At 39.8% G+C, this 25776-nt stretch overlaps 1 protein-coding gene across 2 annotated transcripts in view; it reads left to right on the top strand.

The window, feature by feature from the left end:
- The window catches only part of KRR1 (KRR1 small subunit processome component homolog), a 286342-nt gene that overhangs the window by 111411 nt on the left and 149155 nt on the right, over positions 1-25776 (top strand). The window contains exon 2 of one of the 2 annotated variants that reach the window (XM_077953079.1): positions 12247-12334. The exons of the other annotated variant lie outside the window; for it this stretch is intronic. The gene's annotated coding sequence lies outside the window, so the exon portion shown is untranslated. The remainder of the gene's footprint in view (positions 1-12246; positions 12335-25776) is intronic. 2 annotated transcript variants of the gene reach the window in all.

Here is a 25776-nt window from a genome sequence, read left to right as displayed (position 1 = left end):
CAAAGATACAACATACCAGAATCTCTGGGACACATTTAAAGCAGTGTGTAGAGGGAAATTTATAGCACTAAATGCCCACAAGAGAAAGCAGGAAAGATCTAAAATTGACCCTCTAACATCACAATTAAAAGAACTAGAGAAGCAAGAGCAAACACATTCGAAAGCTAGCAGAAGGCTAGAAATAACTAAGATCAGAGCAGAACTGAAGGAGATAGAGACACAAAAAACTCTCCAAAAAATCAATGAATCCAGGAGTTGGTTTTTTGAAAAGATCAACAAAATTGACAGACCACTAGCAAGACTAATAAAGAAGAAAAGAGGCCGGGCGCGGTGGCTCAAGCCTGTAATCCCAGCACTTTGGGAGGCCGAGGCGGGCGGATCACAAGGTCAGGAGATCGAGACCACAGTGAAACCCCGTCTCTACTAAAATACAAAAAATTAGCCGGGCGCGGTGGCGGGCGCCTGTAGTCCTAGCTACTCAGGAGGCTGAGGCAGGAGAATGGCGTGAACCCAGGAGGCGGAGCTTGCAGTGAGTCAAGATCGCGCCACTGCACTCCAGCCTGGGCAACAGCGTGAGACTCTGTCTCAAAAAAAAATAAATAAATAAATAAAAGAGAGAAGAATCAAATCGACGCAATTAAAAATGATAAAGGGGATATCACCACCGACCCCACAGAAATACAAACTACCATCAGAGAATACTATAAACACCTCTACGCAAATAAACTGGAAAATCTAGAAGAAATGGATAATTTCCTGGACACTTACACTCTTCCAAGACTAAACCAGGAAGAAGTTGAATCCCTGAATAGACCAATAGCAGGCTCTGAAATTGAGGCAATAATTAATAGCCTACCAACCAAAAAAAGTCCAGGACCAGATGGATTCACAGCTGAATTCTACCAGAGGTACAAGGAGGAGTTGGTACCATTCCTTCTGAAACTATTCCAATCAATAGAAAAAGAGGGAATCCTCCCTAACTCATTTTATGAGGCCAACATCATCCTGATACCAAAGCCTGGCAGAGACACAACAAAAAAAGAGAATTTTAGACCAATATCCCTGATGAACATCGATGCAAAAATCCTCAATAAAATACTGGCAAACCGGATTCAGCAACACATCCAAAAGCTTATCCACCATGATCAAGTGGGCTTCATCCCTGGGATGCAAGGCTGGTTCAACATTCGCAAATCAATAAACATAATCCAGCATATAAACAGAACCAAAGACAAGAACCACATGATTATCTCAATAGATGCAGAAAAGGCTTTTGACAAAATTCAACAGCCCTTCATGCTAAAAACGCTCAATAAATTCGGTATTGATGGAACGTACCTCAAAATAATAAGAGCTATTTATGACAAACCCACAGCCAATATCATACTGAATGGGCAAAAACTGGAAAAATTCCCTTTGAAAACTGGCACAAGACAGGGATGCCCTCTCTCACCACTCCTATTCAACATAGTGTTGGAAGTTCTGGCTAGGGCAATCAGGCAAGAGAAAGAAATCAAGGGTATTCAGTTAGGAAAAGAAGAAGTCAAACTGTCCCTGTTTGCAGATGACATGATTGTATATTTAGAAAACCCCATTGTCTCAGCCCAAAATCTCCTTAAGCTGATAAGCAACTTCAGCAAAGTCTCAGGATACAAAATTAATGTGCAAAAATCACAAGCATTCTTATACACCAGTAACAGACAAACAGAGAGCCAAATCAGGAATGAACTTCCATTCACAATTGCTTCAAAGAGAATCAAATACCTAGGAATCCAACTTACAAGGGATGTAAAGGACCTCTTCAAGGAGAACTACAAACCACTGCTCAGTGAAATCAAAGAGGACACAAACAAATGGAAGAACATACCATGCTCATGGATAGGAAGAATCAATATCGTGAAAATGGCCATACTGCCCAAGGTAATTTATAGATTCAATGCCATCCCCATCAAGCTACCAATGAGTTTCTTCACAGAATTGGAAAAAACTGCTTTAAAGTTCATATGGAACCAAAAAAGAGCCCGCATCTCCAAGACAATCCTAAGTCAAAAGAACAAAGCTGGAGGCATCATGCTACCTGACTTCAAACTATACTACAAGGCTACAGTAACCAAAACAGCATGGTACTGGTACCAAAACAGAGATATAGACCAATGGAACAGAACAGAGTCCTCAGAAATAATACCACACATCTACAGCCATCTGATCTTTGACAAACCTGAGAGAAACAAGAAATGGGGAAAGGATTCCCTATTTAATAAATGGTGCTGGGAAAATTGGCTAGCCATAAGTAGAAAGCTGAAACTGGATCCTTTCCTTACTCCTTATACGAAAATTAATTCAAGATGGATTAGAGACTTAAATGTTAGACCTAATACCATAAAAATCCTAGAGGAAAACCTAGGTAGTACCATTCAGGACATAGGCATGGGCAAAGACTTCATGTCTAAAACACCAAAAGCAATGGCAGCAAAAGCCAAAATTGACAAATGGGATCTCATTAAATTAAAGAGCTTCTGCACAGCAAAAGAAACTACCATCAGAGTGAACAGGCAACCTACAGAATGGGAGAAAATTTTTGCAATCTACTCATCTGACAAAGGGCTAATATCCAGAACCTACAAAGAACTCAAACAAATTTACAAGAAAAAAACAAACAACCCCATCAAAAAGTTGGCAAAGGATATGAACAGACATTTCTCAAAAGAAGACATTCATACAGCCAACAGACACATGAAAAAATGCTCATCATCACTGGCCATCAGAGAAATGCAAATCAAAACCACAATGAGATACCATCTCACACCAGTTAGAATGGCGATCATTAAAAAGTCAGGAAACAACAGGTGCTGGAGAGGATGTGGAGAAATAGGAACACTTTTACACTGTTGGTGGGATTGTAAACTAGTTCAACCATTATGGAAAACAGTATGGCGATTCCTCAAGGATCTAGAACTAGACGTACCATATGACCCAGCCATCCCATTACTGGGTATATACCCAAAGGATTATAAATTATGCTGCTATAAAGACACATGCACACGTATGTTTATTGCAGCACTATTCACAATAGCAAAGACTTGGAATCAACCCAAATGTCCATCAGTGACAGATTGGATTAAGAAAATGTGGCACATATACACCATGGAATACTATGCAGCCATCAAAAAGGATGAGTTTGCGTCCTTTGTAGGGACATGGATGCAGCTGGAAACCATCATTCTTAGCAAACTATCACAAGAACAGAAAACCAAACACCGCATGTTCTCATAGGTGGGAACTGAACAATGAGATCACTTGGACTCAGGAAGGGGAACATTACACACAGGGGCCTATCATGGGAGGGGGGAGGGGGGAGGGATTGCATTGGGAGTTATACCTGATGTAAATGACGAGTTGATGGGTGCAGCACACCAACATGGCACAAGTATACATATGTAACAAACCTGCACTTTATGCACATATACCCTACAACTTAAAGTATAATAATAATAAATTAATTAAAAATAATAATAATTCTGTTAATTGCATTATAAAGTAATTTTAAGTGAATCAAGGAACTTACTATTTAAAAATATTCCAAAGTGAATTGTACTGACAAGTTAAATTTTAAGTGAATAAATTTATGTTCTGTATACCTAAGGGTTAGAGGAGTAAACCACTAAAGTCTTTTGAACATTAATTGGAGAATGATGACTGTAAATTGCAAATACTGTATGTTATGTGTATTTGCAGCAATACATGTTGCAAATATGTTTGAAGAGTCTGTCTTTTCTAGAAGCACTCTACCTCTTTTGCTTCTGTGGAACTGTTCTGATTAGAAAGCCAAGCAGTTTCAAACCCTCAGGGGACCTCAGGTTTCCTCCTCCACCACCTTCTCCTCTTGCCTTGCACAGACATGCAGGCCTCACTAATTAGACTGCTTTTGCAGAAAGAAAAGGCCGCGGCCTCCCAGATATCAATTACAAACCCTGGTTAGGACTGTGGCCTCTGCTGAACTCCATTAATTCTCCCAGCTGCTTAAGTATCATCAATCAAAAAAAAAAAAAAAAAATCAAATTGTGACACTGAATTGTAAACAGTTTTTAGCTGGGAAGATGTGGGGATGGTGATATGATTGTTGGACAGTTGGTGTCATAGGATTATGCGTGCTATAAACATAATTAGATGTACAGAGTCCAAAATTGAGAGAAACAAGCTCAAAAACACTATTTGTTGATACTTTGAAAGTCTGGAGGGATGCTTGGTTATGTGTTGTTTTGGGCATTAAAATAGCTATGAAAGCACAAGTCCAGAGGATCTCAATCAACCTTTACTATTAGGCGAGGAAGATGGTAAGTTTGTGTGCTTCCCTAAAGTAATATATGAAAGGCTATAAAATGAGCCATATCCTGCTGGGTGAGCAGAAAGCTTTTGAAACTCCTTGATAACCTCTATGAAGAATTTTGTAATTAGCAGAGATTATGTAGAGAAAGCCTCCAGTGAAGATTAATTTCATGATGTTCTTGAATGGATTTTCAAAGTGATTTCATGCTGGTAAATGTACAAGTAAAAATTGTCTGTTTGAGTGCCATTTAAGCTACCTTAAATGAAATTACAAGCAGAAGCAGTGCACAAATTAGACATAAATACATATTTTGCAGCCATATGGCCTTCCTCCAAACTCTGATGAATAAATGAGAATACTTCAAGAAAGTGACATTTTGGGTAGGGGGTATGGAAAAGCTGTAAGAATTTTTTCTGTACTGGAAACAAATGCAGAGAGTCACCACAATAATCTACACATAGTAAAAATGCATACAATACTTTATAGATGGTGTTAGTTTCTCAATTTCAATCATACTTGGGTCTTCAAATTGCATTATAAAATGCAGTGAGCCATTTCAGAGAGACTCAATGGATAAGTAATCTTGAACAAACTGGGACATGATAAAAGTACAGGAAGTTTTTACCTTTGGCCCAATATTTAAAAGTATCAGGTATGGAATGAGGAAGGTTTCAGAAAGGAAATTGGGACTCTATTATTTTTGGCAACGGAGTTTGAATAATGTTTTAAAAAGCACCAACTCTTAGCCCTTTGCCCACAGTTCAAGGAGCTTCCCAATATGGTCCAACCTACTTCTCCAATTCTGTCTACCTGTATGAACCTTCTACCCTAAATGTGTCCTACTCCGTAGTGAAAGAAATTGTTTATCATCTGTCGTACATGCCCCATAATTCTCACCTCCATGTATTTGCTTACAGACAGTCCATTGTGTATCCCTTATATGCCCAACCTGCTTTTCAAGACCCGATTCAATGCACTTCCACCATACATTCTTGATACATCATCTCCAGCTATTTCTTGTCGTTTAGCATGTAGCTTCTACCTTGTTTTAATTGTTTGTGAGCACCTCTTACCTACCTGGACCAGTCTTCTTGAGGAGAGGTCTTTCTCTGATTGATATTCCCAGTCTTTATATTCACTATAACAACAATAATTACAAAAAACAGACTCTTAATAAATATTTACTAAATAAATACTTGAACTACAAATTAAAAGATTTGTTACAAAAAAAGATTTTGGGGAAAATGCAAATGTATCGTTAGTCCTAAATTAAAGTAATTATTTCTTGCTTTGTAACAAATTATGACAAAATTTAGCAGCTTAAAACAACACACATTTATTATCTTGCTGTTTCTGTGGATCAGGAATACTGGCCTGACTTAGCTGGATTCTCTGAGACAGAGTCCCTCACAAGGCTGGAATCAATGTATTGGTGAGAGCTGAGCTCTCATCTGAAGGCTTGAGTGCGAAAGGCTGTTAGACTGAGGGCCTGAATTCATTGCTGTCTATTGGCTAGAGACTGTCTCAGTTTCTTGACACATGGGCTTTTCCAAAATCACAGCTTTTTTCATCAAAGCATACAAGCTGAGAAAGCAATAGAGAGTCTGCTAATAAGACAGAAGTCATTGGCCAGGCACAGTGGCTCACACCTGTAATCCCAGCACTTGGAGAGGCCAAGGCAGGTGGATCATCTGAGGTCAGGAATTCGAGATCAGCATGACCAATATTGTGAAACCCCCATCTCTACTAAAAATATAATAATTAGGCCAGGCGTGGTGGCTCATGCCTGTAATCCCAGCACTTTGGGAGGCCAAGGCGGGTGGATCATGAGGTCAGGAGATCAAAACCATCCTGGCTAACATGGTGAAACCCTGTCTCTACTAAAAAATACAAAAAAAAAATTAGCCGGGCACGATGGCAGGCGCCTGCAGTCCCAGCTCCTCAGGAGGCTGAGACAGGAGAATTGCTTGAACCCAGGAGGCAGAGGTTGCAGTGAGCCTAGATTGCACCACTGCACTCCAGCCTAGGCGACAGAGCAAGACTCTGTCTCAAAATAAATAAATAAATTAAAAGACAGAAGTCACAATCATGTAACCTAATTATGGAAGCGACATCCCACCTTTGTCATATTCTGTTGGCTAGGAGTAAGTCATAGGTCCTACTCATATTCAAGTGGAGAGTATTACACAATGACGTAAATATGAGGAGGTGGAGATCAGTGGGGGCTGCCTTAGAAGTTGCCTACCACTTACTCAAAGGTTTCTTGCATACCTTGCTTTTTAGGAGTTCTTTGTCCTTCCTTACACTATAACTTGCCTTGTGTCAAACTTCTGAGTTTATAAAGCATGTCAATTATTTGAGGCTTAGATCAAGTGCTAGATTCTAGTAAGGTCTTCTTTGATTGTACATGTTGAGGTTAATTTCTCCTTTGATTGTATATCCATAATACTTTGTAACCTTTTTCATGAATTAGATTTTATTTTGAATTCTTCAGGATAAATATGGTCAGTTTGCCTTTACCTGCCATAATTGCTTTCCTTATAGCAGGAGGAAAAGCATACAACATCAAGATTAGCACATTTCTTTCTTTTCTCTTTTTTTTCTTTTCTTTTTTTTTTTTTTTTTTTTGAGACAGAGTCTCACTCTGTCACCCAGGCTGGAGTGCAGTGGCAGGATCTCGACTCACTCCAACCTCCACCTCCTGGGTTTAAGCAATTCTCGTGCCTCAATCTCCTGAGTGGCTGGGATTATAGGCATGCGCCACTATGCCCGGCTAATTTTTTGTATTTTCAGTAGAGATGGGGTTTCACCTTGTTGGCCAGGCTGGTCTCAAACTCCTGACCTCAAATGATCCACCCACCTTAGCCTCCTAAAGTGTTGGGATTACAGGCATGAGTCACCCCTCCTGGTCAGCAAGTTTATTTTCTGAAGTCTATGTCTCTTGACAATGAATAATACTGCAGCTTGAGTGAAAAGATAATAGATAATGGGTGATAAGTTTCAAAGAATCTACTAGAGCTGAACCAATATTGTCAATTATCTTATAACATTTAAGATTAAAAGAAATAACCCACAAGAGACATCTGGCACAGTGCCTGCGCACAATGGTATTTCATTCAAGGGTTGACACAGTTGTCATCTTATTTTTTAGGTTTTTTTTCCCTGCATCTCAACACCCTCTTTTTATATAAACTGTTTGAACATGCTGCTTGAGGACCGGGCACGGTGGCTCACACTTGTAATCCCAGCCCTTTGGGGGGCTGAGGTGAGTGGATCACCTGAGGTCATGAGTTCAAGACCAGCCTGACCAACATGGTGAAACCCTAGTCTCTACGAAAAATACAAAAATTAGCCAGGTGTGGTGGTGCATGCCTGTAATCCCAGCTACATAGGAGGCTGAGCGGGGAGAATCACTTGAACCCAGGAGGCGGAGGTTGCAGTGAGCCAAGATTGTGCCATTGCACTCCAGCCTGGGCAACAAGAGTGAAACTCCATCTAAAAAAAAATAAAATTCTGCTTAAACTATAATACCAGGATTTAAATCACTTATTTAATTGTTTAGTGTATTCAAACAATTATTGAGCATTTTCTAGTGCCATTATAGACACAGACATTAGAGATACAGCAAGAACAAAACTGAAAAAGTATCTTTTCTTCATTGGAGCTTGTATTAGGTTGGTACGGAGGTAACTGTAGTTCTTGCCTTGGAAAGTAATGGGAAAAACTGCAATTACTTTACACCAACCTAATATTTTAGTTAGGGGAGACAGATAATAAGCAAGTATGGCAGACAGTGATAAGTACTATAAAGAAAAATAAAGTGACAAAGGGGATAAAATGATGAAGTAAGTACTATTAATATTTTGTACAGGATGTTGAACTGGTATTTGAGCATGAACCTGAAGGAAGTGAGAGATTAAGCTATGTGAATATCTGATAGAAGAGGGTTCCAGAAAGAGAGAACAAATACAAAGGCTTTACAGAGGGAGTGTGATTGTATTGGAGGAACAAGGAAACCAGCTGATGAGGAACCATTGAAGGTTCTCAGCAGGATAATATGGTCTGATAAATATTTCTAAAGGATCACTGCAGCTGTTGCATAATGAGTAGACTGTAGGAGGCAGGGATATAAGCGGAGAGACCAATAAGTAAGCTACTGCACTATTCCAGGTGAGAGGTGATCAAAGTTTGAAGTAGAACCAATAGAATTTGTTGATGGATTGGATATGGGCTATAAGAGAAAGATGATGTTACTGTTGTCTGAGATGGGAAAGACTTTGGGAGGAGCTGGTTCAGCAGGGGAAAGATCTGTAATTGAGTTCTGGATATGCTAAGTTTGAGATGCCTATTGAACATTGAAATGGAGATGTCAAGTGGGAGGTTAGCATTATAGAGTTCAGGAGAGAGGTTGTGTTCTGAAAATATAGATTTGAGAGTCATCAGTATGTGGATAGTACCTAAGAAATCAATAACTGAATGAAGACAGAGAAGAGAAGAGGTCCTGGGGCTGAGCTCTGCGGCTCCACCGTGATGAGAAGGCCTCTTTCCTCTGGAATGCTGCATCCTCTTTCACTGATTCTTTGGCAGAGCTACAAACCTTTTTTTCTCCAGAATAGGGCTCACCGCCTACTCAGTCTGCTGAAGGGAGGCACTTTATCCTAGAAAAGCAGAAAGAAAGTGTGGTGAGAAGCAGCCTGATGTGTAATCCTTAGCCGAGGGGATCTGTAAACACCTTTCTAAACTGAATTATGTGGAGTTTCTGTGAGATTTCTGTAGATCAGCCTCAGGGTCTGGAGGCCCCTACAGGATGGTTGAAATGGAAATGAGCTCCCATCCATCTTTTGGAGTCAGAGGGGTCATCCTGTCAGCCAAACCCCTTCATCTATACTTTTCACTGGTAGAATTTTAGAAAACTAAAAATTGTAAATAATAAAAAGGTTTAAAAGTAGCAACAAAACAATAAAAAGAAGAGTTAAAGATAAAATGATACAAAGCACTAGGTTACATAAATGAACCCACTCCCTCCCTGCCACCAAAAAAAAAAAAAAAAAAAAACCACACAGAAGGCAGCAAGCAAACCATGAGGTAAGAACAACTAAGATAAAGGAAAATCTAAAACTAAAGGTCAGAGAGAATAAAAGAATAATCCAAACAAGCTAAAGTGATAGAAAAAGAGAGTAAACAATGATTTCAAAGTTCAGGAGGTTAACTAGTCAATATTGACTAAATTAAAAAAGCAGTAGCACGAGTTCCAAAGATCAACTGAGAGAGTCTCTTGAGCTAAGTCCCAAAAGCCCCAAATAAGTTTTTTCTTCTGTGGCCTGGGATCCACAGGCAGCTGTCCCCTCAGCAGGTTAGGAGGCCTGACTTTGACTCCGCTCCTCTTCTCTCTGATTCTGGTATCTTCTCTCCTGGGTTCAGTTGCAGACAGGCTCCTGCGTCTCCACCACAGGAATGTCTCTGCTAGCCATCTTTCTCAGCTGTGACTCTACCCTCTGGCTGTTACTGATGGAGGAGAGGGAAGCACTTGGCCCAAGTTGGATCAGAGTCTCTTTTTTGAAATCTGGATTTGTTATCAAGACTCACTCATTTAGGGATGGCCTCTTTAATCATAATAATATTAAATAGTTAATATTTGTTGAAGATTTATGTGGTGAACATTGATCTTTATATGTGTTTTCCAATGAAATTTTTAAAGAACCTTATGAAATCAGTAGTATTATTGATGAGGAAACAGGCCCGAGAGGTTAAATGACTTTCCCAGTGTCACACAGCCTGTAGATGGTAGAATTAGGATTTAAACTCACCTCTGTCTGACTCTGGAGTCTATTCTTAGCCTCATGTAATAGTGCCTCTTTTGAAGAAAGGAGATGTAAACTTGGAAACTGTGGGATCACCGTCTTTTGTCCACCATGTGAACAGAGAGCAAAGAATGAATTGACATTTAAATATATAGAGTAGCTGCAATGGAATCAATGTTTATGTCCTCCCAAAATTCATATGTTAAAATCGTAACCTTGAGATGATGTTGTTTGAAGGTGGGGCCTCTGAGACATGATTAGGTCATTACAGTGGAGCCCTCCCTAATGGGATAAGTGCCCTTATAAAAGGGACCCCAGAGAAACCCCTTGTCCCTTACCCCATGTGAAATTACAGCAAGAAGGTGGCTATCTGTGAAAAAGTGAGCCCTCACTAGATATCAAATCTGCCTTGACTTGGGACTTCTTAGCCTCCAGAACTGTGAGAAATACGTTACTGTTGTTTATAAGCCACCCAGTCTGTGGTATTTTGTCATAGCAGCCTGAACGGACTAAGATAGAAATCAAGATGAGAAAAAGCTTCTGCTTTGAGTCTGGGCTCTGTTTCTGCTACCACGCATTGTGAGCCACCCCTGCTTTTCCATAATATATTCCTCCCCAACTTTTTTTTTTTTTTTTTTTTTTTTTGAGATGGAGTTTCGCCCTTGTTGCCTAGGCTAGAGTGCAATGACGAGATCTTGGCTCACCGCAACCTCCGACTCCTGGGTTCAAGCGATTCTCCTGCCTCAGTCTCGTGAGTAGCTGGGATTACAGGCATGTGCCACCATGCCTGGCTAATTTTGTATTTTTAGCAGACAGGGGCTTTCTCCATGTTGGTCAGGCTGGTTTTGAACTCCCGACCTCAGATGATCCACCCACCTTGGCCTCCCAAAGTGCTGGGATTACAGGCGTGAGCCACCACACCCGGCCGATTTTCCCTTTTTGTGTTAGACTAATTCAGTTGAATTTCTGAAACTTGCAACCATGAATACTAACTAATATTAGTACTGTTCCTTGATGTGAGTTATGGAGGACCTCAAAGCTCCAAGCTTCCCTTAGAAGCCAGGCTTCTTTTGATTGCTAAAAAGTAGCGGCCTCTTGGATTTGGCTCTCGATCTTTTTTCTCTGCTACCCGCTTTCTAAACTGTAACTTCTTTGAATACAAGGATAATTAACAGGTCTTTTTTTGTGCTCCTAAAGCACTAGATGTTTTGCAAATGCTAGGTCTCAATAAATTCTGTTTAGATAAATTAATTCATATGATACTGTTTATTTATTTCCTTATACAAACATGATGCCTTCCTGAACTTGGGAATGATTAAACAGCTATCTTTCTAGAATGAAAAGCTCACATGTTATATGATTTCATTTATATAAAATATCCAGAATAAATACATCTTTAGAGACTGAAAACAGAGTCAGGGACGGGAGAGAGGGGAGAATGGAGGAACTGCACAATGGGTCCAGGTTGTATTTCCAGGTGATGAAGATGTTAGAGGTCATGATTATATAAAACGTGAATGTAATAAATTGGTCTGAATTGTTCACTTTATAATGATTGACTTGTGTTATGTGAATTTCATCTCAATTATAAAAATATTAACAATAAAAAATTCTATTTTGTGAAAGAAAAAAGGTTACCTTTCATGTAGGTGGTAATCATCTGGGCTTGAGCTTATTGGTTTGGGGACTGTAGGTCAATTCTGGGCATGAGAGGAGGGCACTCCCTGACCATTGTCATATTACAATGATTCCTTCATCTGAAACATAGAAGTCAGAGAACTCTTCACCAGAAGAGCATGGCACAGCAAGGCTTACTTTGTTCTATTCCCACAAGATAATCTATGTGAATTATAACCAAGGATTCGAAGAGAATGAGGCTGTTCTTACAGTATTCATGATGTCTCTGGAAGTTCTATGGGTTTGCTATTTTGTAATATCTCTATTGCCTAGTCAAAGTACACCTCATAGTTCCCGAAGTGGGAAAGGAAAAGTACATGTTTTTGCCACCACTGGAAATCATCTGAGATATAAAATGGGAGGTCAGTTGACCTCAATGAAGGATCCAATTGTGTATTCAATGCTTGAAAATGGCAATCTTCTGTCTATTGGCCCTTCTAGGATGAAGATAGTCTGAAAACTTGCCTGGAAGTTTGACAACAACAGAGGAGAGCTCCTTTATCAACAAAAAGCCAAGAAAGCAATGCAGGTGATGACTTAATGACATCTTGCATAAAATATAAAGAGACTTTCTAGGAAAACTCTACTTATGGATGCTTGTCTCTTAGAATTGTAAACTTTTCACACATTGAATTATAATAGGAATTATTTATTACTTTTTGAAACTTACGTGGAAAAAGGACCATCCCTGATTTGGGGACCAAAATTCTCCTACAGTTATTCCCTTATTAGTGTTCTTAGAAATTCCTTATTTACAAAGTTCAGGTGGCTTCTAATTCCTGGCCAAGCTCAGAATTATGAAAGAAAATAATCAAGATGAAGCACAGATTTTTAGATATAGAAAGCATGCAACTTCCTTCTTTTTGGGAAAGGATCCAGAAAATGAGGTTCAGAGAGGTTGACAGACTTTTGCTGGAGCAGAAGAGAAATAATGGCCAGAAACGTCCACTTTGTGGGTCTTGATGCCACAATGTCCCAGTAGACCATGGAGCCCAGAACTTGGGTCTCTTGGTATTCGATTTTTTTGCCTGTTTTAATTGAGAGGAAATGAAAATATTTGAGAGGCTTAATGTCATCTGCACTATTTTAAAAAGCACAATTTTGTGCCCACAATTCAACGATATATTTCATCAGATCATAGACCCATGGAGCTTTGAAATCTTTTCAGTGTTCACCCTAGCCAGTGCTTTGTCTGTAATATTACTTCTCAATGCTGTTTCTTCTAAGAGGTTGTCTGGTCTTTGCTTTAACCTTTGGACGGACAGGAAACTCATCACCTCTTGAAGCAACACATATTATTTACGTGTGTTTGTGCTTATATTCTCTCTCTCTTTCTTTCTGTTTCTCTCTGTAGAGTGCCTATATTTCATAGTCTGCTTATGCATGTATTTCATAGTCCATTTTCTGCAATTGAGATCCTATACATACTTTTCATATTGATACAAAGTCTTAATATGGTTGATATGGTTTGGCTTTGTCCCCACCCAAATCTCATCTTGTGGGAGGAGTCCAGTGGGAGGTCTTTCCTGTGCTATTCTCATGACAGTGAATAAGTCTCACAAGATCTGATGATTTTAAAAAGGGGAGTTTTTCTGCACAAGCCCTCTTCTCTTGTTTGCCACCATGTGAGATGTGCCTTTTACCTTCTGCCATAATTGTGAGGCTTTCTCAGCCATGTGGAACTGTGAGTTCTCCATTAAACCTCTTTCCTTTGTAAATTGCCCAGTCTTGGATATGTCTTTATCAGCAGTGTGAAAACAGGCTAATACAATGGTAATTGTAAATGGCTTCATATACGATATAATTTCCCTAATAAAAATTTATGCAAACATGACTTAAAAGTTTTTACTCTTATAAGTAGAATTCAATGCTATTTTGGTTTGGGAACGTTTGGTTATTAGATCATAAAGAGTTTAAGATTTAACTTTTACTCTTTGGCTTTAAATGTATACTGCAGAGTAACATTGAATAAATCAAATCTCTCTTCCACCAGACAGTTCTTTTCAGTGTTTTTAAAAAAGGTATCATGTTCCTCTGAAAAAGTGTCTTTTCCAAGGTAAACATCCTCAGCTCTTTCCATCATTCTTTACAAGTCGTGGTTTCCAGACCCTTCACAAGATTGTTTGTTCTCCTCTGGATGGACTCCAATTTGTCAAAGTTCTTTGTAAAGTACGGTGCCAGAATTAATTACTGTAAAAACTATAACCATAATAATAATAACCACCATTTACTGACTGCACACAATGTTCCAGGAACTGTGCTATAGACTTAGCTTTTTTAATCCTCACAAAACCCTCTAATATTGTATGCGTTATTATCTTTATATTTTTAGACAAGAAAACCAGTTTTAATACGTCAGCTGGCTTATCCAAGGTCACACAGAAAGGAAGTGGCAAAGCTAGGACTTAAAACACGCTCTGTGTTCTGAACCATTTTATAATGCTACAGAATTTCCTGGCTATACAAAATTTAGGGCTGAGATATTAAATTTATGTGAGAATACCTTAAGATTTCATTATCTTTTCATCCTTATGAAAAGGATGATAGAGCCCAGTTCTTCCAAAACAGGCTTAAAAACACCAATTTATGCATTTGTCAAATATTTTTTGAGTGCCTACTTCATGCCAGGCACAATTTTAGGAGGTAACAATATTGAGATATGCAAAGTAGACAAAGTTCCTTCTTTCATAGAGCTAGCATTCTATTGAGAGAGACAAACATTCTGGAAATAAACAAGTAAATATGGTAATTTCAGATAGTGATAAAGTGACATAAAGAAAATAAGACCAAGTAATGTGCTAGAAAGTGTCAGTGTTAGGTTATCAGGGAGAGACAACGTGAGATTTGGTGACCAAGGGAGGCCTCTTGGAGGAGGTGACCTCTGGTCTTAGACTGAAATGATGAGAAGGAACCAATCATATAAAGATCTTGGGGAAGAACATCTAAGTCTCAGGGAATGGAAAGGGCAAATTTTCTGGCACCAGAATAAGCTTAGTGAACTCAAGAAACCACTCAAGAAACTAAATGTAGAGTAAGTGATAGAAGAGGGGAGAAGGATAACTTCAGAGATACAAGCAGGGAAAGATCACTTGAGGTCCTGTAGTCCATGGCAAGAATTTTGGATTTGTATTTTAGTGTAGTGGGAACCCTATGCCATGTTTTATGCAGGCAAGCGGACTGATCCAAGTAATCTTTTAAAAAGATGACATCGCTACAGTGTAGAGAACGCATTATAAAGGGCAAGGATGAAAGCAGGGGAATTGAGTCAGGAGGCTATGGCAATGGTCTGGTTAGAAATGATGGTGGGTTTGATCAGGTGGCAGCTGATCTAATTGTGACTCATATCAATGGGAAAAAATGGATACGTTCAGAAAAAAATGAAAGAAAGGTGGACAGAATCCCTGGTAAATTGAATGGAGTCAGGTAAGAGAGAGAGAGAAATTGATTTAACACTAGATTTAGAGGTTAGTAAGAGTGCTGTATATAATGTGTGCTAGGTATAGTATACACAGACCATTTACATATATGAAGTGATTTAGTTCTCACAAGACTCCTATGATGTAGCTAGTATTCCTCCCAACTTATCTCTGACGAAGAAACCAAGATTTAGAGATGCTTAATAACTTGCCTTAGGTTATACAGGTAGTAAATCGGGAAGCCAAGATTTGAACCCAGGTGTACCTGACATCAAAAGTAGTGCACATTTTTGTGTGACACAGCATTATCCCTGGAGCTCTGATAAAGATTGCATCTTGCCTATAAGGCAAGATGGAATTAAAGAGTCCCACAGCAAAACATCTATGGAGTCACATGTGAGGACACGTTCTATTATCAAGGGGCTTCATTGATGTTGCCTGGCTTCTCTCTGGTTCCTTGAAGGGCTGTTTCAGTTCTGGAACCTCATGTCTAAGGGACGTAAGCACATTAGGTGGAGTCAGAAGTAAATGAAATGATTAAGCCAACGGAGAAAATGACTTCTGAGAAATGATTACAAGATTGCAGCTTAGCTCAGTGATGACTAAAGAGGACATCAGCCTATAAATATTTCAGGGGTGGAAATAGCAGGAAGGGGGGATTTTTCTGTGGAAAGTAGAAAGAAATTGCATGAAGGGACAGGCAGAGAATACAGTTCAGTACCTGAGTCTGCTCTTTATGATGTTGGTGGCTTATGACTTTGCGTCTACATTTTCTCATCTCAAAAAAGTAAGCTGTGATTAAATGAAAAACAGGTAGTATCTCACTAGAAAGGCATCAAAATCCAAATAAAACATTCTTTCATGCTTTTAACTTTCATTTGAGAAATATTTATCGACCTCTACTTTGCATAAGACACAGGAAAGGGGAGGATTTGGGGCCAAAATGTGGATGTCCATTTGAATATTCTTGTTTTATAATAAAATATACATATTTTTATGAGACAACTATTATAAGGACAATTCCTTCACAGCAGTTGTCTAGCTGGGATCAGAATTATTCATGCACTGAAACGTATCAGCTATTGTCATGTTCTGGAGTCTGGAGAGAAAGGGTAATGCTGGTACCATGCATCCCTATTGCCTGAATACTGCTATACTCTAAAGAATGGGGAGGCTTAAGTTTCAAACACAGGCTAGTGATTTCCTTGCGTTTGCCACAATGTGTGTTTGTCTGCACATTTGTTAGTGAAATAAGAGAACACACTGCTTGATAACACAGGGACAACTGTCCAATACATTGGGTGCATTATCTTTCCATATACAGCATGAAAATTATATCTATCAGGCTGCAAAGTCAGAAAGCCTTAGTTTATCAGCTACATCCGGGCCGCATACAAAGGCTAAAGCCACTGTGGGAAAGGTTTCTTGAAAAGCACACCTGTCCTTTTCAGACATTTTTGAAGTATCATATTTGTTTTTGGATAATTTTGACCTTCCGCCCTTGATTCTTCAGCACGGTTGGGAGGCTGTCCTGTGGCTTGAAGGTTAAAGAGAAATACAAGCGAATGTGTCATCTTAATGGGCTTTGAATGCACTCCCAAATGACACTTTTTTTCTTTTTTCTTTTCAGTCTTGCTTATAAAAGTTACACCTGCAAAAATGGGACTGAATCCAGTGAGGAAGGACATAACATTTTGCTTGAATGTGCAAAAAATTGTCTGTATCCCTGCAGGCTCTGAGCAGCCCAGTGGGTAAATGAGCGTTTGTTTCCTGTTCACCATCTTTGAGTTGAAAATGAGTCACACACTCGTGGAAAGAATAGTACTATCTTCTTTTGTCTAGCTCTGCATGCTTTTGTGGTTACTGAATTTGTCTTAATGGGAAGCTTGATTGTTTCTCTGAGGCAAACTATTAGAATTTATTTTTAATCTGGAATAAAAGTACTTTAAATATATTATTTTTGATTCATAACTGGATTTACAGCCGGTGTATACAATTACAGAAAATTTCTATGGGGCAAAAAAAAAAAAACCTCTCAGGTTTATTAGTCATCTGGAAGCATAAACCGATTCCTAAATGTTTAAACTAATTTACTTTGAGAATGATAATAAGTGTAATTTGTTGAATGTCTACTTTGTACTAGCCATTATGCTATGTGTTTTTAATAGATTATTCCTAATCCATATAACATGCCCAAAACGCAGGTATCAATAACCCCTTTTTATAGCAAAGGAGAGCAAGGGTCAGAGAGATTAAGTAACTTGCCAGAAGGCACAGAGCTGATCAGTGAGGGAATTTGCGTTCATCTCTATTTATGTCTAACTTCAGGGCCTGGGCTCCCTCCATTATGACATCCTACCTCTCTGCAAAGAGCATTTGATGACAAATTTGCCTCAATTCTTATTACAAAGAGGTAGGGCAGAAAGTAAAAAGACCACCAATAATTTCCTTTTTTCTTTGTAAGAAATTGATTTAATAAAGAAATTGATTTAATAGGCTAGAAAATACTTTTAGTCTTCCCTGGATGTGCCAAGAGGCTCAGATGCATTTGGGTACTGGAGTAGTTTCCATGACTCAGGGGACCCTGATTCTAGTTTTGTTTTATCCAGCTCTGCATGGCCTTGATTTTGAGACTCCCAGGTCCCAGATATCTGAGGATTCTGAGGCATGCGCTTATGAATTCTCACTCCATTACTGTGTTCTTAAAGAGATGGAGGGATAGCTTATGGATCGGGTTTGCACAAGGATTTCCAGACTGCTGGAAGAAGGAACAAAGACACCAGAACAGATACATTTAATGAAAAAAGTAAAAAGAGAGAGATTTATCATAAGGAAAACATCAGAAAAGTGTCAGCAGAGGCTGTGGTATCTGAAATTATTGCTGGACTATCTGCAATGATAAATCATTATTTCAGATAATCTGACTGCATTGCTGGCATACTAGGGCCCCAAACTAAGAGTCACAGGTTCAGTTATTAAAGTCAGTTTCAGACATTTTATGAATGAGGATTTCCTTTTGAAAACTGGAGGGGGAATCAAGAGGGGCACACTTCTAAGAAACTTACCATTTAAATTCTAGATTTTAATTGAGTCTTATTTATTTATTTACTTACTTACTTACTTACTTACTTACTTAGAGACAGAGTCTCACTCTGTTACCCAGGCCGGGGTGCAGTGACGCAATCTCGGCTCACTGCAACCTCTGCCTCCCGGGTTCAAGCTATTCTCCTGCCCCACCCTCCCAAATAGCTGAGATTATAGGCATGCGCTACCATGCCCGGCTGATTTTTTTCATTTTTAGTAGAGACGGAGTTTTATAAGTTTGGCCAGGCTGGTGTTGAACTCCTGACCTCAAGTGATCCACCTGCCTTGGCCTCCCAAAGTGCTGGGATTACAGGCATGAGCCACTGTGCCCAGCCCATTGAGTCTTATTTTTGCCTTTCTTTCTGCTTTACGAGCTGTTTCATGTTCACACAAGGGGCCTTGTGGAGCCACCGAGGACGTGGGGCAAATGTCTGTTTGTAGAATTGTGGAAGAACAGCATCTCCAGTCTAAGTACATATATCTCTGATTTTGATTGGTTCATTATGGATATTAATTTGGATTACAGACATTTTTATTAACTAATTATAGAACATTAAAGCAAAAGAAAACCACATATGATAGTCAAGGCACATTTCTCAAAGAAAGCTGTTCATGACCATGTCATACTGCGGCAAGCTATGCCTGATGTGTACATTACCTAGCAATTTGGCTTTCTCACATCTATCACCCCTGTGTTACTCCAGGTGCAAATTGGAGAGAACTTCCCTTTACCTGTTCTTCTATTTTTATAACTTGGCATTCACTTGCCCTGGCTCCCATATCTGATTAAGGAGCAGACACCAGGCGAGCACAGCAAGCTGATGCAATGGGTAGAGCTGCTGCTCACCAGGAAATGAAAGAATTCCTTTCCGTAACTAACAGACAAGGGAAGGGCCATGCTCAGCTGGTCCTAGCCCATTCCTGTGTGGCTGGTCACACCCTCCTTGCAGATGGCAAGGCCTACTCTCTTCCTCATCTGCCACATCTACCTTTCCTTGAGAGGCACTTCTAAAGATACTTGTGTAGTGTTCCTTGGCCACACCAGCCTTCCATGACCTTTTACTTCCCTGGTTTCTCCAGTATGTTTTGCCAGGTTCTGTTCTCTGTGAACACCTACCTGATCACTTTGAAGGTTGTCTCGTTAGAATGCATCCAGTTACCATATCAGAAAACACAATTTAAACTGGCTCATGCCATAAAGAAGATTTATGGGCTCACATAACTGGAAATTCAGAAGTATATACGTGTCAGGATTGGTTTGATCTAGTCACACAATTGCATCACCAAGGACTTGGTTTCTGTCCTTTTCTCTGATACTCAGAGGTAAGTGATGCAGCTTTGTGCCAAAGCTGCTATGCTCTTGTCCCAACATGGCTGCCAACGACTCCCAGGTCTACACCCATTGCCCAAAAAACCAGTTACTATTTGCGCCAAAACGTCAGGCAAACCCTCCCTCCTGCCTTGCAGCCCAAATATTTGTCTTGGGCCAGATGGTAAAAATACTCTGATTTTGTTAGGCCCTAAGAGCATGCTTTATGTTCAGAGCCAGCCTGGGAGTCAGCATCCCCTGTGCTCTTGGTTTGCCTCAATGACAAAAATGTAGGTAAGAAAGGGGGTCTGGGTGCTGGCAAGTCAACCTCAAGGTCCATTTAATTAGTCAAGTGTAATCATTTGCCTGTCCTATCCTGTAGGTTCCAAACTCTCCATCTCTAGGATTAATTTCAGCCCTGTTGGGGTACATAAGAAGATGTGTCTTTACATTAAGTTTGGGTCTTGTTGAAAGTGGTTTGGTTTCTGTTGCCACACACTGATTCTCATACAGGAATCTGCTTCCTGGTGACACTCATCCCTCATCTCCTTATCTGCGTTTCTTAGACTTCTCTATAACATGACTCTGATAACTTCCTGCCTACTACCTGGATCTCCTGGAGGGCTGGGGGACCGAGTTTAAAATACAAGAATCAATTCTTAAGGAGACAAGATTTTTAAAAATTCAGTTTTCTGGGAATGGTTAGAAATTGAGATGTTACAAAGGAGAATATATTCCAAAATCACACCGGACTGACAGAGGTATGCTAGAGCCAGCTCATACTGGCTTATGAGAGCTGATCATTGAATTTTCAAGACTTTGTGAGCTGGTTGTTAAACACAGCCCTTATTGAATGTTATGACATATAAATTTAGAATTAAGCAAATTGTTTAAGGTAGAGTTAATAAAGACTCCAAACTCATCATTTCCTAATTATTGTGCTATATTTTACTATATGCTCTTGACTATTTTCATCTATTGTATGTCTATGGTAGAAGTAATATACGAGGGTATGCTACCATACAACCCTTTTCAACCCTGCATTCTGTCACATCATGTTGGTAATATTTCCATGAAGTATTTACACCGTAGATCTTGGTAGACACTATAAATCAGAGCTTTTTCCTCATAAAATATTTACTAGCACACCCCTGGCTGGTTTTTAAAATGTAAAATGAGAATGATAATGGTAAGTGCATTTTTAGCTTTGTATGAGGTCATAATGATGTAATTCATATAAGGAGTCTGGCTCAAGGCAAATCAGCCAATGAAACTTGGTTATGACTATGTTCTTCTCTGCCGTATTAATAAGAGTATATTAAATAGCATATCATCTTAGGGCAATGTAAAATATCATATCATATCAGGGCAATCCTTAGAAGTATAAAGTAATATTACATTGTGCTATTGGTACATTTCTAGGAAGAGATGAAGCCTTGTGGGGCATGGCATAGAATGATGTTATTACTTGACCTTACATGTGACAAATGTGCCTCGCCCTCCAGCCCCCAGACTCTGAGAAGATCCTGGTCTCACACCAACTTGCTCAGGGTTTTCTGCTGAGCCGTCATCTGCCTCTTCCTTTCTCTCCTGTTTTCCTCTTCCACTGTTCGCTTCCAACACTTGCTAGGGGTGGCCTCTGCCTTGGTCTTCAGAGATCATTGATCTCTGAAGACCAAGGCAGAGGCCACCCTTAGCCTTTTGTCTTTTACTTCCCTTTTTGAGAGTGAACTGCCACCTCTCTGGTACCAATATGGTTCCTGCTTTTATACCACAATACCACAGTTTATCTCTGTGCCACCTGATGCCATTCCTACTTTTCATCTTTGTATCTTTCTTTTCTTGGCTTCATTTTTCTATTTCCTTTTCTGTCCCCATTGCCTTAAAGATGCCTCTTTCAAAGCAAAAACCATTTTGAAAAACCACTTCCCTTCTGCTTGGCCACTGACTCATTTGAAACTCTTACTGTATGCAGAACACATGTACTTGATACATATTCAGAATGAAGAAGCAGTTTGTGCAAAGAGTTACGATATAGAGATATAAGAGCATATAAGAGCTATAGAAGAAAAAGAGGTTACATCTCACAACGTGTAGTGAGGGGAAGGCACAAAAGGTCAAGAATAACCCAACTTATTTGTGGTTTTGGAACTTTTCTGGGTGCTTGGCAATGTTGATGGAAAGATAACTGGAATTTTAGTTCATATAATGCCCTATGTGTCCCAAATTATTTCTTGGACATCTAATTTCTTTAACTGTATTGTATTGTAATTTCATTAAGGGCAGAGATAATTCTGTCAAATCAACCCCACTTTACTCCTAAGGAGCACATGTGTTTAAAGGCAGCTCAGTGCCTCATTGATAAAAAGTTTGCATCAAATGCTTATTGAACAAAAGAATAAATAATCCATGACCTAAGCTGAAGTTCATATAGCCTCTATTGAAAAAAACTTTAATTATATTTTTACAGATTCATAGAAATTCAGGAGTGAAAAGTATCTTAAGAGTTATTTGGTCTAGTAATTCCCAAATCTGGAGATATATTACAATTGAATAGGGGTGTGTTGGGATGGGTTGTTTTTAGAATGTAGACTCCTGACCTCTTCCCCAGACCAACTGAATTAGAATCTGTGTGTTTTGTGAACTAGAATCTGTGTGTTTTGGAAAGTGTGGTCTAGCGTTTACCAGGCACTGCTGCTTCTGCTGGGCTGTCAGGTTTGGGCCCCCAAATGATGCAGTCAGAACTGCATCTAGTGTCTGACAATTGATTTTTTTCTCCATGAGACTGTAATAACACCTTTGCAAACACGATATGCTGTCTGGGTGTCCCTGAGTCTCCAGAAATCTGGGATTTTCTTTACTCTTAGTGGCCAAGGGAAATGACTTGTGCCCCCTCCTCACATTTATGTGAGTGCCTGAAGGGAGTGGTGTTTGTCTGAATCTTTCTATGCTTGAACCTTTTCCTTCTAACTCTCCAAGCTCTAATTATCCCGCAAGCTTGCAAGGCTGTCCTCTTTCTCCCATTCTGCCTCTCACTACTAACGAAAAAACCACTAGAAACGGCGCTTATAAAAGTTTGGGGAAAATTATCTAACAAGTACGTATTGAGAATCATTCTGTGCCAGGCAATGAGTGGACAATAAATGTAAGCTCCTCACCATCCAAAAACAAGACAAAGCAAACAAACATGATCCTTACCATCATAAAGTGTACAGTCAATTGGCTGATGCAGATATTATTAACCCAATCGTTACTGAAAATATGTATAAAACCTCAGCTGATGCAGATGAAGTGTCCAGAGTTGTTATAAAAGGGAGATACACGGGGCAATAAAAATAATAGTAAGAATTGACCTATTTGGCACTTTAAAAATGGCTTCCTCAAAGAAGTGATAACCTAAAAGCTATCTACAGGAAAAGCACGTGAAAAGTTTTGTGACAGGGAGGGCAGGAACCAAAAGGAGACTTGTATGATGTGCCTCAGAGAGAAAGTAGAAATGTGGTACCGATGGGGCTGGTGAGGAGGATGCGCCTGCAAAAGAGACCGGAAAGACTGGAGGCAATTTGAGATGGGACAGCTGCACAAGAGCCAAGCAGGGAGAGAGTTCAAGGAGGAGCTGATCAATAAGCCAAATGCTTGAGGGTCAAATAAATAAAGTGAGCTCTGAATAATTCCTATTGGATTTAGTGTCTTCAGCTCATTAATAACCTACAGAGCCAGGGCTGTTTTCGATGGTGTGGTGAAGAGGAAAGTCAGATTGAAGCAGGTTGTGAGATGAATGTGTAGGGAGAACATGGAAAAAGAAAAAATAACATAGTGCTTTTGAGATCCTTAACTGTGAAGGAGAGGAGGAAGATAAAGGGATGGTGGGGAAAGAGTGAAGTTGAAGGAACTTTTTAAAGATTGGAGTGTGTGCTTTTTTTTGTTGTTGTTGAGACAGAGTCTCACTGTGTCATCCAGGCTGGGGTGCAGTGGCGTGATCTCGGCTCACTGCAACCTTCTTCTACCAGGTTCAAGTGATTCTCCTGCCTCAGCCCCCTGAGTAGCGGGGACTACAGGTGTGTGCCACCACGCCTGGCTAATTTTTTGTAATTTTGGTAGAAACGGGGTTTCACCATATTAGCCAGGATGGTCTCAATCTCCTGACCTTGTGATCTGCCTGCCCTTGGCCTCCCAAAGTGCTTAGCTCCTATTTGAAAGCTAACAGAGGCCGGGCGCGGTGGCTCAAGCCTGTAATCCCAGCACTTTGGGAGGCCGAGGCGGGTGGATCACGAAGTCAGGAGATCGAGACCATCCTGGCTAACATGGTGAAACCCCGTCTCTACTAAAAATACAAAAAACTAGCCGGGCGTGGTGGCGGGCGCCTGTAGTCCCAGCTACTCGGAGGCTGAGGCAGGAGAATGGCGTAAACCCGGGAGGCAGAGCTTGCAGTGAGCCGAGATCGTGCCACTGCACTCCAGCCTGAGCGACAGAGCGAGACTCCGTCTCAAAAAAAAAAAAAAAAGCTAACAGAAAGGACCCAAATGGGAAATATTAAATACACAAAAAGGAGGAATAGTCAACACTAATATTACTGCAATGACAGAGCAGATGGAAGGGTTGGCTTTAGAGAGCAAGCAGACAGAGCAGACAGCATCTTCACTGTAGAGTAGTGGAGGAGGTGATCGTGGGAGCAGACAAGTACGTATGCAGCCCAACCCAGCACACACCTTAAACCTCAGGATGGGACTGCTCTGTCCTAGAGCCTACCAGCCCCTGCTGCCATGGGGAACTTCTTGTGGCCAACTTTCTTTCCAGTTCCTACCTATTGGTATGCTGCTCATAAACACCACAGCCCTTCTTCTTTCACACTCACTTCTGTTTGTCTTTCTCTTCCTCCATTCTTCTCCCATCTCCCTTCACTTCTTTCTTCTCACCCCTTTCTTTCCTCTTCTCACCCCTTTCTTTTCAGTTATTGGACCACAAGTCCCTTTTTTCCATGCTTCCCAGTAAGATTCAAAATCCCTCCCAACATGTACCATGTAGAGAAATGTAGTACCCTCTATATTTAGCCCCAGTCCTTCAAATGGTGCCCAGCAAGCCCAACCATTTTCCACCAAAATGTCCAAGGTCCAAGATCATTTTTTATCTAAACAGAGCTGAGCCGTGCCTTTCCCCAAGAAGGCAAAACTTCCTCTTTTCTTCTATTTATTTTAATAAAATTTATCCTTCCCAGTGTACTCACCTTATAGAGCTGCTGTAATGATAAGACAAAATATTTAAGTTGTGCAGTAAATCACTTCCAGTTTTCAAATAGCATAATCAAATCATTTTGCTACATCATCCTCTCATAAATTATGCTAAAACAACAAGAAAAATGATCAAAAAAGTAGAAATTCCATTTTTAATAAAACTAAGAGACAGCTAAAACCCTGAACCACAATATACAAAAGTATACAGTAGATGGAAAAGTGATGATATGCAGTATCTGATTGGATGGAAAAGTGATGATATGCAGTATCTGATTGACTTTCAGTATCTGCATTTAGTTATGTAAAGACTGAAAGCTTTTCTTTAAGCTATGGATCTATATTTTATTTACATCAATAAAACTAACAGGCCTATTTAAATGGTTTTTCCAAAATAAGGGTTCGTCTGTTCAGATATAAAGCCAAACGTTCATGTCTTATGAGCTAGAAAATCTCTTGCATTTTTAGTGATGGTAGCTTTTTATGGCAAGCAATCTTCAAGGTTTCTAAAAATATATCAGGGTTTGGTTTTAAAAAACAGGGGCCCTATTTTTTCTAAATATGTTGGATAATTCCCCCTGCAGAATGAGTAATCCACAAGGTCATAACTCTGTCTTTGGTTTATTTCTTACTAGGAGAATGGAAATGTTCCTGATGTCAAATATAGCATCCACAGACAATCAGATATTACATGGTTACCTTTTGGCTTAAGTAAAGTAATTCAAGGGAAACATGGGCTTGAGAACCCCAAGATTCTGTATGACTTTTTCATCGCTAGTGCCATTGGACATTTTTAGCCCAGGCATCATACTTCTGTGGGACTTTTCACTGAGCTCATAACATAGTGGGGAAGTGCCAAGTTGGCTCCATATATAGGACATTTAGGAATTGTCCATGAAGGGAGTTTAATTGGTCTTGCCTGGGGTAATACAAG

Source organism: Macaca mulatta, chromosome 11, assembly GCF_049350105.2.
Source record: "Macaca mulatta isolate MMU2019108-1 chromosome 11, T2T-MMU8v2.0, whole genome shotgun sequence".
NCBI classification, from domain to species: Eukaryota; Metazoa; Chordata; class Mammalia; order Primates; family Cercopithecidae; genus Macaca; species Macaca mulatta.
This window is presented reverse-complemented; position numbering and strand designations above follow the sequence as displayed.